A 14,491-nucleotide genomic window follows, 5' to 3' on the forward strand; every position below is an offset into this window, starting at 1 on the left:
ACCCTGTCCTTAGGGTAGGACAGGTTGCAGCAGGATCCCACCCCATTAGATAGTCCCCTCCTGCCAAGCAGTCACTCCAAACTTTAAGATTTCATGGAGAAACAAGATCATTTCTGAGCTGAGCAGATGGGCGAAAGAGCCTGTGAGTAATGCTTCATTGGTTTATTTTGCTTCATAAAACTTTACAGTTCTTCAGTTTTCAAAAAAACAGAGCTGAATGAGAGCAAGGCAGACACACGTTGACACAAAATGTCTTTGGCTCCTCTTCCTACTTTGAATGGCAAGGGTAGGGATGATGTGGGAAGGCCAGGGTGGAAAGGGGTAAGAGGTGCTGTATTTTGTATTCCCCCGTATCTTGTATTCCTCACCAGACAAAGTCATGATAACATTTGTTCACTCTTAATCAGGTGACTTATTTTGGTGAATTCTCCATAGGTAAATGGACAAAGAAATCCTCAATATTCCCATACTGTACTCCACAGTTCTCTGCAAGGTTGTGCTGAGCAGAGTTGCATGCAAGACATTTTATTCCTTAGAGCTATTGCTTCATGTTCTCTGTGCACGCAGATGAGTGGCCATATTACAGTGCATTAGTCACATTTTCAAGCTCTCCTTTGTTCTCTTTTTCAAACAGAAACACGGATTGTTGGATCAATCTAGGTCATAGTTATATCACTCCAGAGCCTTGGTGTGGACGTTAAATTCTGCATACTCCATCTGGCACTACTCACACATACTGCCCAAGAATAAATGAGTCTTAAATGTAGTGTTTTCTCATCATTCCAGTACTACTGGGAAGGGTAATGATTTTTCTGACTGACAGAATAAAGGTCAGAAGTTGTGTGAAAATATGGCAGACTTTAAATGTGGAACTCAGCTAAATCTGGGCCAGAAATACTGAATTCACTCTGTTCATTTCTATTTTACACCATGAGTTGAACGTACAGATTGCAGTTCTCATTACTTCAGGGCTTTTTTTTTTTAAGGTCTTTTAAAAACAAAGTAAAAAAGCTACTAGGTTTATTGGAGAATTTGCTGTGCAAATCCCTCTGTTGTGCAAGAGGTCAATCCTGGAATGCAATGGTTCTTTTTGGCTCCAAAATCAATAACTCTCTGGAATTACTGCAGAGACTTGGTGTACTACCGCCAACCCTTCAAAAGAAAAAAATCTGTTTTCTGTGTCCTTATACTCACCCTGTCCACTTGGAAATTATACTGCTCCTTGACAGAATTAATAGAAATGCAGTTTCCAACTTAATTGATGCAGCATTTTTTCACTGTAGAAAATACAATTCTTTGTAGTAACTGATTTGTTACAAGTAAATAAAGGGTAATTATGTAGCCTGCTGTTCATTATATTACACAATCCATTTAAGCTCCTGCAGTACAGATGTTTAAGTCTATACAGATGCTTGGCAGCAGGCTGAGGGCATATTTAGTGCACATCTGCAGCGAGCAGGAACCAAAGTCACTAAATCTGCAAAATGTGGTAAGAGACCATGCAGTTTTTCTAGTCCAGCATTGCATAAATACTTTGTCATGGAGCTGTACACAAGTTACTTAGTCCTGTTTGTGAAGGCATTAATTAACTGAGGGAGGGTAGCCCACAGATGCAGCTAATCTTGCTTTCAGATGCAAACTGTGTGCCTGTAGCTTGTTTACGTGCCTCAGCATTACAGTTCCCTGCAGTTCCAGTTTGGAGGCTGGTCTTTTTGTTAAGCAAGTGTCAACTGTTTGAAGGGCAGATTTAGAAAAGAAAGCAACCGATGTAAAAGAAAATTCGTATTTTTGAAAGTTTAGCTTTGCCTGTGTTAAAAGCAAGGCTATGTACAATGAACTGTGAAAATACGGCAAGCAATGACAATATCTCAACTGATAGTATCTACAGGAAATAAAACCCTGCAGAAATCTCAACTTGCTGTCAAAAACAGACCAAACATTACACACATGGCTCGTACAGCTAAGAACCTGGAACCAGAGTGTGCTGAAGTGCTAAACTGGCTTTTGACAGCACTAGCCTCTTGCAGGACAGAGAGGATGATTTTTTCATTTCACTGCATTTCCTTAGTTCCATTCAGTGACTGTTTAATTCAAACCTGAGAAAACAGCTGGGAGCTGAAAAAACAGAGAGGCTGATATTCCTCTTCAGACCTCTCAAAAAAATGGAAGAGGAGGACATTTACCACCACTTCTGAAAGCTTAGTGAGATTGTGACCAGAAAGAACTACTGCTGTTCAATTCACTAGTGGATATCGTTCCCCTTCTTTAAAAAGTCAGCTAGTTCTAAATGTGAGGCTATTTTCCCCCATTTAAAAGACGTTCTCAGTACATTTCAGGTAGTTTTTTCTTTCTTTCTGTGAATGCTAATTAAGCTCCAGTTGCTGTCCATATGCAGCTTGGTCCAAGTCATAAGTAGGAAAGGAACTAGTCCCTGGTAAATAAGCAATGATCTGGTTTCACAATTTATACTGTGATAGAAATACTGGAGACAGAGAATAAGAATAAATACTATTTATTGTTTCATTGTTTGAATCAGGAGGGCTCGTCTTGTGATCTGCCGGTTTTGTGCAGTCTGCCAAGACAGCTCTGGCTCACAGCCCACTCCTCACTGCTGACTTCCCCAGTGATTTCTCAGGAGCAACCTGTGAGGCAGATGAAATGCTCTGTCGGCAGAAGCCTTGTCCAAGCTCCTCTCTTTCCTAGGGATGCTGCCACCAGGTGGGTGCACATCCCGGTGTGGGGCAGGATAGGGACCGAAGGAACCCGCAGAGATCATCTACTGCCCATGCACTGGAAGTGTGGTCACGTGTAAATGGGGCAGCCTTCCGCTGACACTAGAAGCTGGTCTGGGGCCTGCTGTATATAACTTGCTTAAACAAATGTGGGTAGATGACAATGTGCGGTAGCAAAAGGAATCAACATTCCCTTGGAAAAAGGCTTGTGCAAGAAAAGATAAAAAACAGCTTTTAAAACTGTGGTTTTCAGCTTGCTGATTTAAAATAATGATATTTAAGTCTCCCCGCTTTAACCAACGCACTAGTAAGTAACTATGTCAATATTCAGAAATTATCTGTACCCTTATGTTTAGGTCAGCAAACTAGTCCGTTCCCAAGCAGAGAACAAATTAATTCAAAATCGTTGATTTCTTTTAGGGGATTTGTGAGAGAGAGAGTGTGTGTGTGTGTGTGAAGAGGTTCATTAGGAGGTCGTGTTACTTTTAGCGTATCTGAATGCAAATTTAGATTCCTGTGGATGAAGTGCCAGCCATGAAATGGAGTGAGACATCTTGATTAAAAGGAATCAAGAAAAGGAAAAAAGAATATTGTTTTTTCAGAGGTGCAAATTGCAAGCCAGGCCATGGCGAAAAGCTGCTTGTCTGCGCTGTTTATTTCATACCCTTAAGCTACCAAAGTTCTTCAAGGAAAACTGGCAGATTACTAGAGCTCTGCTAATACTTTGGAATTCTCAGGTTTTATTCATTTCAAGTTGTTTCTTCTCAATATTAAAAAGGTTTTCTATATTTCAAGAACATAGCAATAACATGACTATATTGACAGCACTTCTTATGAGATAGACAATACAGAGTTTCCATGGGAAGATACAATCTTCTGGATTTGAATAGACCCAAAATGGCCTTTATTGTGCATAAGACTAACAAGGAAGTTTTGAAAAACCTTCTTTGCTGGGGGACAAATTTAAAAAAAAACAGTTTGATGTATAAGAAGAAAAATAGAATACTAATTTTATGCAGTTTCTCATTATGATTGCATAAAAGCTTCTGTTACAATGTACAATGGGGGCCGTATCTGTAAGTTAGATAGGCCGGCTTGAGAATCATGGCTTTATATCCTCACATTTCCTTAGGCATACAAAAATAGGCTTTTGTGCTGAGGGAAGGGGAAATGCCTCTGTCAGTTTTGTAAAAGAAGCAGCCAGTTGCTGGTGAGGTGGAAGAGTGATCTACAACTGCAGAATTGTTTCTATTCCCTAGTATCAAGCCAATGCCAAATGAGGAAATTGATAGAAAAATAACATTAATCATTCACTGAATATTGATGAGTTGGGGCTGGGTTTTACTAAAGTGTTGACTGTCTCCAGCAAACGTTATAGATTTTCATTATATTGTGTAGAAGGTAGTTTATTTTTTTGTTGGCCATGTCATTAAAATCATCTTCATATTATATACAAGATAGATAACTCCTGTTAACTTTGGTTGCTAAAAGTTCAGGAGCCTCTCTTCCTCTTTCAAAAGATGTGTAAATTCTTCATTATGTTCCTCAGACGGAGGATTGTTGTAAGAGGGTTAGAGAGGGATACTTCAGAGCAAATGCCATTCCACTCCTGGCTTTCTGGAGTTTTTAAGCTTGCAGTACTCATTTCCCTGATCTAAACCTTCCATCCTGGAGACAGACAGCACAAACATTCCTTCTGTGGTTAGGAAACCTCACTTGTCCCAGGGTTATCTAGGGCCATGTGTCTTGCAGTCCTTCCATGCCTGCTCATATTTCATCCAGCTTCTCTTGAATTTAGTTGAAGTTGTTGCTAAATCAACAAAGATTTGCCTCAGGGCACTCCTTCTGTGTCAGGAAGTCTTTTGGGGATTCTGCTGGACCAAGGAATAGCTGATTCCTCTAGCACATATTAACTTTCACAACCCAACATTTGGAGCAAGGACTGAACCACAGCTGGGAGGAAGACAGTAATACTGATAGCTACCGCAGTGCCCACTCCAGGCTGGCAGGTACCGTGTGCTGTGCTCCCCTGCAACTGCTGAATGGCTTCTGTTACTGTCAACTTACAGGTGAATCACCAGAAAGGTGTATATACTGTCTGACTAATTGCATTGCTCCGTTTTTCTTTCCAAACTATTTGTCAAGTTTTGCTGACATAGTTGAGTTTTTACATTACGATGGAAAAAGGGTTGGGTTCATTTTCCCGTCCACATCAAAAAGAGATACTGAATTCTTCTTTGGGGTAGGGAATGGTTATCTAAGAAGTTTGCAAAGACACATGTAATTGCCAAGAAGTGATAAAGACATGATCAGAAATTTCAGCTGAGGACTTAAGAAGATGTGACTCCCTGAAATAATATGACAGAAGCAGTGCTGCTGTGAACAAATCCACAAGCTCAAGACTCATGGAAAAAGGACTTCAGATCATGGATAATGTCAACATATGGGTAGAGGAAAAGTAAAGGGACCTAATTTATCTAAGAAATTTATATATACTTTCAACTTCTGATTTCAGACAGACATGAATGTTGATAATTCTCGACATGTTTTTGCTCTGCCATTTTTTTGGTTGTTTCTATTGATGATCAGTCACTAATACTACAAGAATCACACCATGCAGCTACCATTATTCTAACCTCATCTACAGCATCCTGATTTCGTTTTATGCCAAATTTAACACTTAACTGAATTATTTTTAATACACAATTTCAACTGTTCATTGCAAAAAAAGAAAAAGTATCAAGTGAGTTATGGATTGCATCAGTAGCTGATTTGACATTGCAATATTTCAAGAACATGAAGTTATTAAAAAAATTATTTTAAAAAGATTGAGAAAAAAATCGATATTCAGTACTTCAGAACTTAAGCATAGTACCTGAACTAAATAAAGGGATTTGCAATCAGGCAACCACTGAAGAATCAAAGGACTTTCCGTATAGAAACATTTGCCCAATTTTGCAAGCCAAATAATAGAATGGCAAATGCAATTACTGTCTGAAGTGTTTAGAGCAATGAGGTCATCTTTTTGGGGTATGACTTCACTGGTATTAAATGCAGTGGAGTGAATGGAAGGGTTGGCAGGTCCTGTCTTGTTGTCACAGAAAAGGCCATTAGAGAGTAAGAGTAAGGAACCTGGTTCTTCATTTTCTCTTAACTCAAACCAGCTGACCCAAGAACAATTCCTCAGATGAAATTGTAAGTACACACAGTGTTTACCAGCTCATGGCCATGCCAAGCGTGACGGTGGGTTGTAGCAAAGGACAGAGTGTCTACAACATGTTTCTCTCCCTCCCAGTCCCACTGCAGCACCTGGGGATGTTCCCGTGGGGGTTGAGCTCTGGAGGACACAGGGTAAATCACTGCCTTGGAAGGCAGAGGGATCAATTTGTCATCTGTGGAGAGAGAGGCAGCACCAGGACTGCCCATGGATACCTGCCGCAATCCACCTGTGTAGCAGATGGAGTTTAAACAGGAGCAAACCTCTCACATGCTTCATGTGGGCATGTGTGTCTTCTCCCAGTACTTGCTGGGGAAGGAAGAGAGGGCAGCTGCAGGAGAGCACTATCATCAGTCTCATCATCCATCTGCGTTTGCAGGCTTTTTTACCCTTAGAGGATGAAGTTTATGGTGGCTATAAAACCTCACTCAGAGCTAAAAGGCAGAGCACTTAAGGTAGGCTGGAAGCTGTTCATGGAACTGTGCACCACACATACAAATGGTTACTCAAAATTGAAATTCTCTTTCCAGCTATCTGCTTTTTGTGGCAAGAATGGGCATTTTTTATAGATATCTATGCTATGACCTTGTTAGAAAAAGGGACATTATGTAAGTGGGATGTGTCATAAGCAGTCATTACTTCCAGCGTTCACTAAAAAAATACCAATATTGACAAGGATATGCACAACTTCAAGAATTAAACTTGGATGATGAAGAACTTAGAATGAAACAGCTTTTCCAAAAGCCATATGATGGAATAACTCTCTCAAATGTGTACCCAGTCATGTGGACATGCTGCAAAGTATAAAATACAGCACAATTACAGATCTTTATCTCTCAGATAATGATAATTCCCTTTATGATTTCCCCCCGCTATATAGCAAAATAATTATTTTGCTTATATTAACAATTATTCCTGAATATCGTTTTCTCACACTACAACTATTTAAAGTCACATGATGAGATTTAATCTTCTCTTTAAAATAACTGAAGAAGGATAAAAATTACTTTTAAATAAGTTTATGAGTTTGTTTTCTTTTGCTTCTGAGGCATAAACAAAAAATTGTTCAGCAAAAAACATGGTCTGAAAGTTGAATTTACCTGGGAGAGGAAGATACTTTAAATAAAAGAGGAAATACCATTCTCAATTCAGCACATTCTTGAAAACTCCAACTAAGGGAAACCATTTCCTAAATTTAATATTCTTGAATTTTTGATTCCTTTCTTTCAGAAATGTAACTTCTGTCTAAAAATGTGAAGGTAAAAAAAAATCAATTGGGAAGACAGCAACACACTAACTAAGAAGAAGTGAGAAAAGATTTTCACAAATAATTGATTCTGCAGTCTTTTGGGATCAATTTACCAATTTCCAGAATGTTTGCAGATGGGAATGTGCAATAGCTTCCCTGGATATTTTATTTTCTGTAGTTATGGTATTTTGTGAGCAAGCAACTATTTCTTTTTTTTATTACAGTCTTTGTGAATGATTCATCTTGAGATCCAAGGGACTGTATCTGCCTCACTGCACTGCCAACTACCCTCCTTGCAAAAGGGAGTTCTGGTATATCATAGTAGCCCATTGTCCTGTAGAATTAAGAGTTAATGAAAATGGTTTTAACACCATCATCTGTGCTAAACCTGCATCCATACTGTTATACTTAACATGACAAGGGCATACTCACAAGCCCTGGCCCATGATGCTCTTTATTTGTTCATGTAATCTTTATGCATATTTTTGACCAATGCTAACTATCACTTTCCCAGTCAGTGCCAGTCTAGGGTGAGAGGATAGCATGGGCCAGGGACCATGGGGTCCAAGCAATGTAGTGGAAGAGAATTTAACTACTGAGGCACCAACTGTGCAGCGACACTGTCTGCAGGGCTAAAGAACAGATCCAAGACCATTTTCTTTACTAGCGCTTCCTACTAGGTTACCATGACTTAGGTGTTTAACAGCATATTGACCAGGATGTGCTAAGATCTTTCCATCACAAAAAGGTATCTATGTGAGCCAACAGGTTTTGAAGAACATATTTAAACTTACGTTGCTGACAAAGTTGTACTTTAACATGGCTTCTCTAGTTGAGATGTCCAAGGCTAAAGTATAGCAAGCCTATATACACCAGGGTTTGACAACGCAGTAATTGTTTGTAAAAATTAGTTACTCTTTTGGGATGTTGTTCATGAGAATGTCACTGATGTTTATTACAGGAAAATTATGGGATTTTTGTAACATCCTTCACTTTTGATTTTTGCCACCTGTTTTAACATGCAGTCTACATGCTGTCTGCTGGGTCAGAAAGCAATCAGCATTTGGGGTTGTTAACACAAAAGTGGGACAGGATAAAACTTACTCCAAGACATCATTGCTTCTTGGCTTCCTCTTTCAGGTCTCTGTGTACCCTCCCATTCAACACTTTTTGGTCAGAATTTCCAAATTCTGTTATTCCTTTCTACCCTCCCCATTTTAAAAGCCCTCCTTTAAGTGTGGTTATTACGTGTCTCGGTGACTCATGGCCCAAATCAGTTGCTCCCAAGAGCATCCTGGAGTGATGTTTCTCTCTTTCTCCACAGGGAAACCTTTGGTGTTTTAAACCACAAAACACATGTATGCCATCGACAGGAACCTAGCCTCCTCTGAAGAGCCACCCAGAGGAAGACAAGAAGGCGAGGAGGAGGGAAGACATCCATCAGCCCCGTCTTCATCACGGCGTGGGACAGGACGCTGCCAGGTAGACGTAAAACTGCCATCAGCCACCCGTCCTCCCCTTCTCACTGCTGCTGCAGAGGCTTCGTGCCAAACACCTGCAAACTGAAAAACGTTTGTTTTGTGCTATAAAAACCAGTGGCTAACAGCTGCAGATGTTGTCTCCAGTGTTGTAAACCTGTCCTCAGCGCAGTATTGTTTACATATGGCTGCAAGACCCTTGTAGCCGAGAATCCCTACGCGGTGCAGCGGCAGCCAAAGCTTTCCTGACAGCTGTGTCAACTGGAAGCAGCACAGCTAGCTTATTTGTTTCAACAGAAGCCTCAGTAACCCCCACCCCGAAGACACAAATCAGATTCTTTCATTTTTTTAATGAGCTCAATGTTAATAATAGATCAACTGCAGCGCAGATGCTGGAATGGAAATAGCTGGCATTTCCCTAACAAGACACATAATTCTCCTAGAAATAAAAGATCTCAACTTAAATAGTTACAGCCAGCCAGGCAGCACTTATAATGCATGACCAAGTGTCCAAAATGAAATAAAAATCTGGGAAACATGCAAAGGTGCTAATTTTCTACATCAGTGGGATTTATCAAGTTCCTACTGATTAATATGAGAAGTTGTTTGGTTGTTCGATTGATAGAGCTTTGTTTTGCTTGCACAGACATTTGAAAGGCATTGATTTAGATATCACAGAAACATCTAGATTGGCAGGATGCTTTTAAACCAGTAAATCAATTCTCTCTGCACTATAAATGGCAGTTATTAAACAGGGGATTTTTTTTGTTCCTATCTTAGCAACAAAGTTCCTATCTATTGAGACAAACTGTTACAATTTTTTTTTTTATGTATACATACCAAGGCTTTTCTTGAAAAATCAAATTTTAATTCATTGTTTCATCCACCATTACTTAAAAAATATGTATTAACCTTTCCTGTTCAAAAGGGGTCATTTACCCTGGATTCTTTGCGTAGTATGATTTGAAGTTGCTTGGCAAGAGGGAAAGATAAAAGAGAAATACATAAATGAATATTTGTTTCAGAGCACATATCCCACAGAACTCTATCCCCAGATGATTAAAACTGAGGTTAATTTGCTTACTTTCACTGTGGGGACTATTCCATAGTTATTCCTTAGTTGTAAAAGAGAGAAATTCAGGCACATATTCTCCAACTTGGCCAGCGTACATTTGTTCCAAATCTAGATTAAAAAAAATTTCCCATCCTTTCCTGATGTAGTGGATGGAGTCCTGTCACCCTGTCACACAGCAGAACAATTTCAGATTGGGAGTAACTATCCTCACCAGTTTCTGGACTGAGGTAGTCTCTCTTTACTTTCCGCAGGATTTTATTTTGCACACCTTCAGGACCTGTGGGTATGTTGACAACCTCTAATAAAATGCTGCAACATTCCCAAGTCATGTTTAACAAGAGTTGGTGTCTGCACCCAGCACAGATCAGAACAGCATGGTGGGTGCACACCTGGGTTTTTAAAATGCTGTATTCTGCTAACTCTTTGCTGAGGTGACGATTTTGGGTTGATTTCTGGAGCAGATTTGGCCAGCAGGCACAGGTTTGCTCCATTGCATGGTGGGGATATTCTCCCTAAGCATAGGTCTTTGGAAAAGGTAAGGCCCGATCCTGCAGTGTGCTAAGCACCACTGAGTGAAATGCAAAATATTCCACACTTCCGAGGTTTGCAGCACCTTACAGAATAGGTCTCTCATATTTAAATTCTCCAAGCATTACTAATCTTACCCTTAACCATTACTAACTTTGTAATTATTAGGGGCAGGATACTTAACCATGACCATAATGGGCCTGTTTTGCTGGTCTCTGCCCATTTGGGCTGTGAAAGCCATGACTTTTGAAAGCCCTTAGACTGTTACTAGCAAAACGCCGACAGAAGTGCTGTAACGGTGCTAGAGAACGTCACTGTTAGGAACGACTGGGAGTGTGGCCTGCAGCCAGAACAACCGCATGACATTACACTGTTTAAAAAGGGTGAGCAGAGTCAGTTCTGCTTTAAGGACACACCCTGGAGGAGGTCAAATACCTGCTGAGCCACCTCTCCCCTCCAGTAGGCGCTCCACCAGTGAACATCTATACCCTGTGTCTAGGGGCTTGTTGTCATGGTGGCCAACCAGTGCTCATGGTCATCCTGACTACACACTCCTCATATCTAACCACAGTAATATTTGGGGCTCCTTTGATTAGCAGTCCCTGGATCAATGGGTGGTTGCCAAGCTGCTAACTACTCATTAGTCTCTGTTCTACCCAAAGAGCATTGATCCTAGTTTATCTAAAATATTTTCTTTAAAAGTTTTGCCTTTGAACAAGGATTGAAAGCGCCAGCCTGAACTAGCTCTTAATCTTATGTATTATAGATTTTGCTAAATTAGATAGGATTTGAAAAATTACCTTTAAATGTCTCATAATTATTAATCATCATCCAGAGTCTGCCAGCCCACACAGGATGATCAAAGAACATTTTTTGCCTTTGTGGTGTTTTGCTACACACTGGTAAAGGTTATGACATTCTCATTCAATACTTCTTACTTCCTTAACATTAATGACAAAAACAGGCAGCAAAAATGTAACACTTTTAGAATAGATTAATTTCAGCCTCCCTATTTGTATTCATTGGTTTTATTAACAACATCACATGTTATCTGATATGGTCTGGCATTTAAAAAGGGAGGATGACTTTACGTGGTAAGGACAATAACGACTAAAGTAGTAAAATAGCATTATGTTCCATCAGATAAATATATATCAGCATTTCTTAGAACAAGACTTACTGACCAGCCAATGAAAAGGGAATTAATCTAATCTATTGTTACATCATTTTTATCTAGGAATATGTACATTAGTCTTTATGTGATTAATATGCATTAGTGCCAAAGCACCATTTTCATGCCCTTAGTAATTAGCTGTTGCTTGATGTGAGGCTATAACACTGCCTACTTAAAAGCAATTATCATCTATCATGTATTGGTCTATTGAGACTTTTAAGTGTGGGGCACTTTCTCAGGAAGGACTACAGATTTTTTATTTGGTCATTCTGCGGCTATTCCACATGGGAAGCCTAAAAATTTTCATGAACACCTTTTGTTGAAAGAAGAGCATGAAAGCTGTAGTAAAAACAACACTAGTTGTGAAAAAGACATTCAGTTTGATTGGAGTTTTGCGTATCCTCGAAATAACGTCAATAATTCTTCTCCAAAAAGAACACACAGATTGCAAGATATGTCACCTATTTCAGATGTTAAGTTTAACAAGTAAGGAACTGTGTTTTAGGACAGCTTCTAAACTTTGAACTAGAGTTCCAAATTTTTAAATGTTATTAAAATTATCAAGATTCAGATAAGAAGATATTGATCAATTTTTGCAAAAAGAGCTGTATCTGTTGGACTATTTCTTTAAAAATAATGTATCTTTTAACGGCAGGGGTACAAAGCTCTGTATAGTACAACTTACTGCCTTCTGTGTGAATTATATGAGCTATGTCCTGATTTGATCTGTTGTTTTGGCTTGAGTGGGTATTGCTCTGAAAAAGGATCACTTGTGATCATATGATTGCTCACCTTAAAACCACTAGCAAATCATGTAGTTTTTTTTGTTCTCCAACTGATCTAGCCTCTCCTGAGTCAGGGAAAGAGGAGTTTTGTGATTTTTCTTTTTTGGTAGGTGCAGCTTTTTTTCTGATATTTACATCTTCTGTGTCCTGCTGTTCTTGTTTTATCTTTCTGGTCTGAATTACACAGTTGCTTTTGTTGTAATTTAACTGACTTAAGGGTCTTGTTTCATGGACACCACCAAACTGACTGAGGTTCTCCAGTTCCCAGGAAATGCAGCTGGTCCATACAAAGGTGTTATATTTGTATTAGTTACTCTAATAGCATAGTATTTTCCCAAACCATTGGTTTGGAATGAGCAAAAATTTGGTATAGCCAAATCCATAATAAGTGTAATCTAGTGGATTATTTGCATAAGCAGATTTCTTGGTCACTGAAATCTGCCACTAATATTAGTGTAACTGACTGCTTAATTTCTGGGGACGGGGCTGGCATTTAGGAAGATCAAGTGAATTATATGCATGGTACCTCCCTTAGCCTTCCTGGCAGCATATGTGTACTAAAAACATGGCACAGTAGTATAAGAAAATGGTTCTTCATCTTGAAAAGTCTTGCTATAGGAGCTGTCTCTTGCCTATACCAATGGATGTGTGAAATTGTGTTATGCTTGGCTATGGTTACAAGCTGTGTGCTGCTGAAAATCCACCGTCTGGAATGTCACCGCTTGCCAACGCGCCATTCTCCACTAAAGTCTTGCGGCTTCCCTGGCGATCAGCTGGCTTAAAACACAGCAGGGGAAAACATGGAGCAAACACAGAAGATTTAGGTAAAATAAACCTAAAATCTTAAGACACTGAAATCAGCATGCTACTTGTGAGGGTACAGCACTATCTGGTATCTGAAACCTGCACTGATGGAGCTGGGTATCTCAGAAAGCTGAGAACTTGAAATGCACAGGTACCCTATTGTGACACAAAATTGTGGCTTTGATAGTAAGGAAATGTTAACTCTCCCTTAAAAGGCTCTGCAGCTGCAAGTTTCATGGGAAGGCTTACTCCCAGTAAACTTCAGTTCAAGTTTCTCACTCATCTGGGCTTTCTGTCCATCCTATATGAATAAATACCCATATGAAGAGCTCTTTTAAACCATGATGAAAAAGGATCTGCTTAACTTAGTATGTCATCACAAGCACATGTAATCTGACAAGGAATGTGTTCAGAATGGAAATGAGAAGGTCTGTAAAGAGCAGAGCACTGAAATTCAGACAGCCTGCTAGCAGGGGCAGTGCAAATGAAAAGCTTCAACAAGTGTTATGATGAGACTCATGAAAAGCTTTTAAGGCAAATGCTGTCCATGATAACAAGGACACACAGACATAATGAGCCAGGATGACACTTCCTTCAAGTTTTCAAACTACTTTTTAAAATAGGTACTCTCAGCTTGAAGTAGTTCTGGAGCAGGACTAGATTAATTTCTGAAACTTGGTAGACTCCCTTATTTAAAACTGGTAATATTCTATTATGCCCATAGGCATAACTAAAAAAATTATGAATCAGGGTTATGAAAGAAGATCAGCAGCTGAAAAGAATGTGTTAAAGTCCTCTTATTTTTGTGCAAGGCTAAGCAACACTGCTTGTGATTTTTTTTTAGGTTGTGTCATTATGGGATCCAAGTTAAACACAGAACTTCTGACAAGGCTGAGCAGCTCATATGCTCCCCAGGATGTCTGCTGTTTCTAATCTAGCTGCTACCATCTGGGCACTGTGAAGAAACAAATGCATGAGCTAAGCCAGGTGGGTCTTACGCCACTTCCAACAACGAAACACCCCTGAAGTGAAACACGATGAAGCATACAATTTCTTTTTCATTAAATTTGAATGGATGCGTACAGCTATGGGCCACACCCTGAAGTCTTATAATAGCAAAATCCGCTTTGAAGTTGTCCAGGAGCAATTTACACTGTCAGTAGTTTTCATGGATTTTTAGCCATCCTTTCCTCAGGCCCTGACTTGAATGAGAACTTGCCTGAGGAAAGATCTGAATGTGGTCTGTGCTGATTAAATGAGAGGTCATTATTACTGTGAGCCATGAAGTGAACAGTTCTTATAGGCTGGCTTCTTTAGAACTTAAACAGCTCTTGACTCTCCACAGATTTTTTTATATATATATATATTTATGTATATAAAAATAAGCATTTGACAGAGTCCTGCTCTACAGCAAGGTGCAGATACAAAGCAAGACTCCAAGTCTTATGG

Source organism: Phaethon aethereus (genome assembly GCF_964289735.1).
Source record: "Phaethon aethereus genome assembly, chromosome: 2".
Classification (NCBI taxonomy): domain Eukaryota; kingdom Metazoa; phylum Chordata; class Aves; order Phaethontiformes; family Phaethontidae; genus Phaethon; species Phaethon aethereus.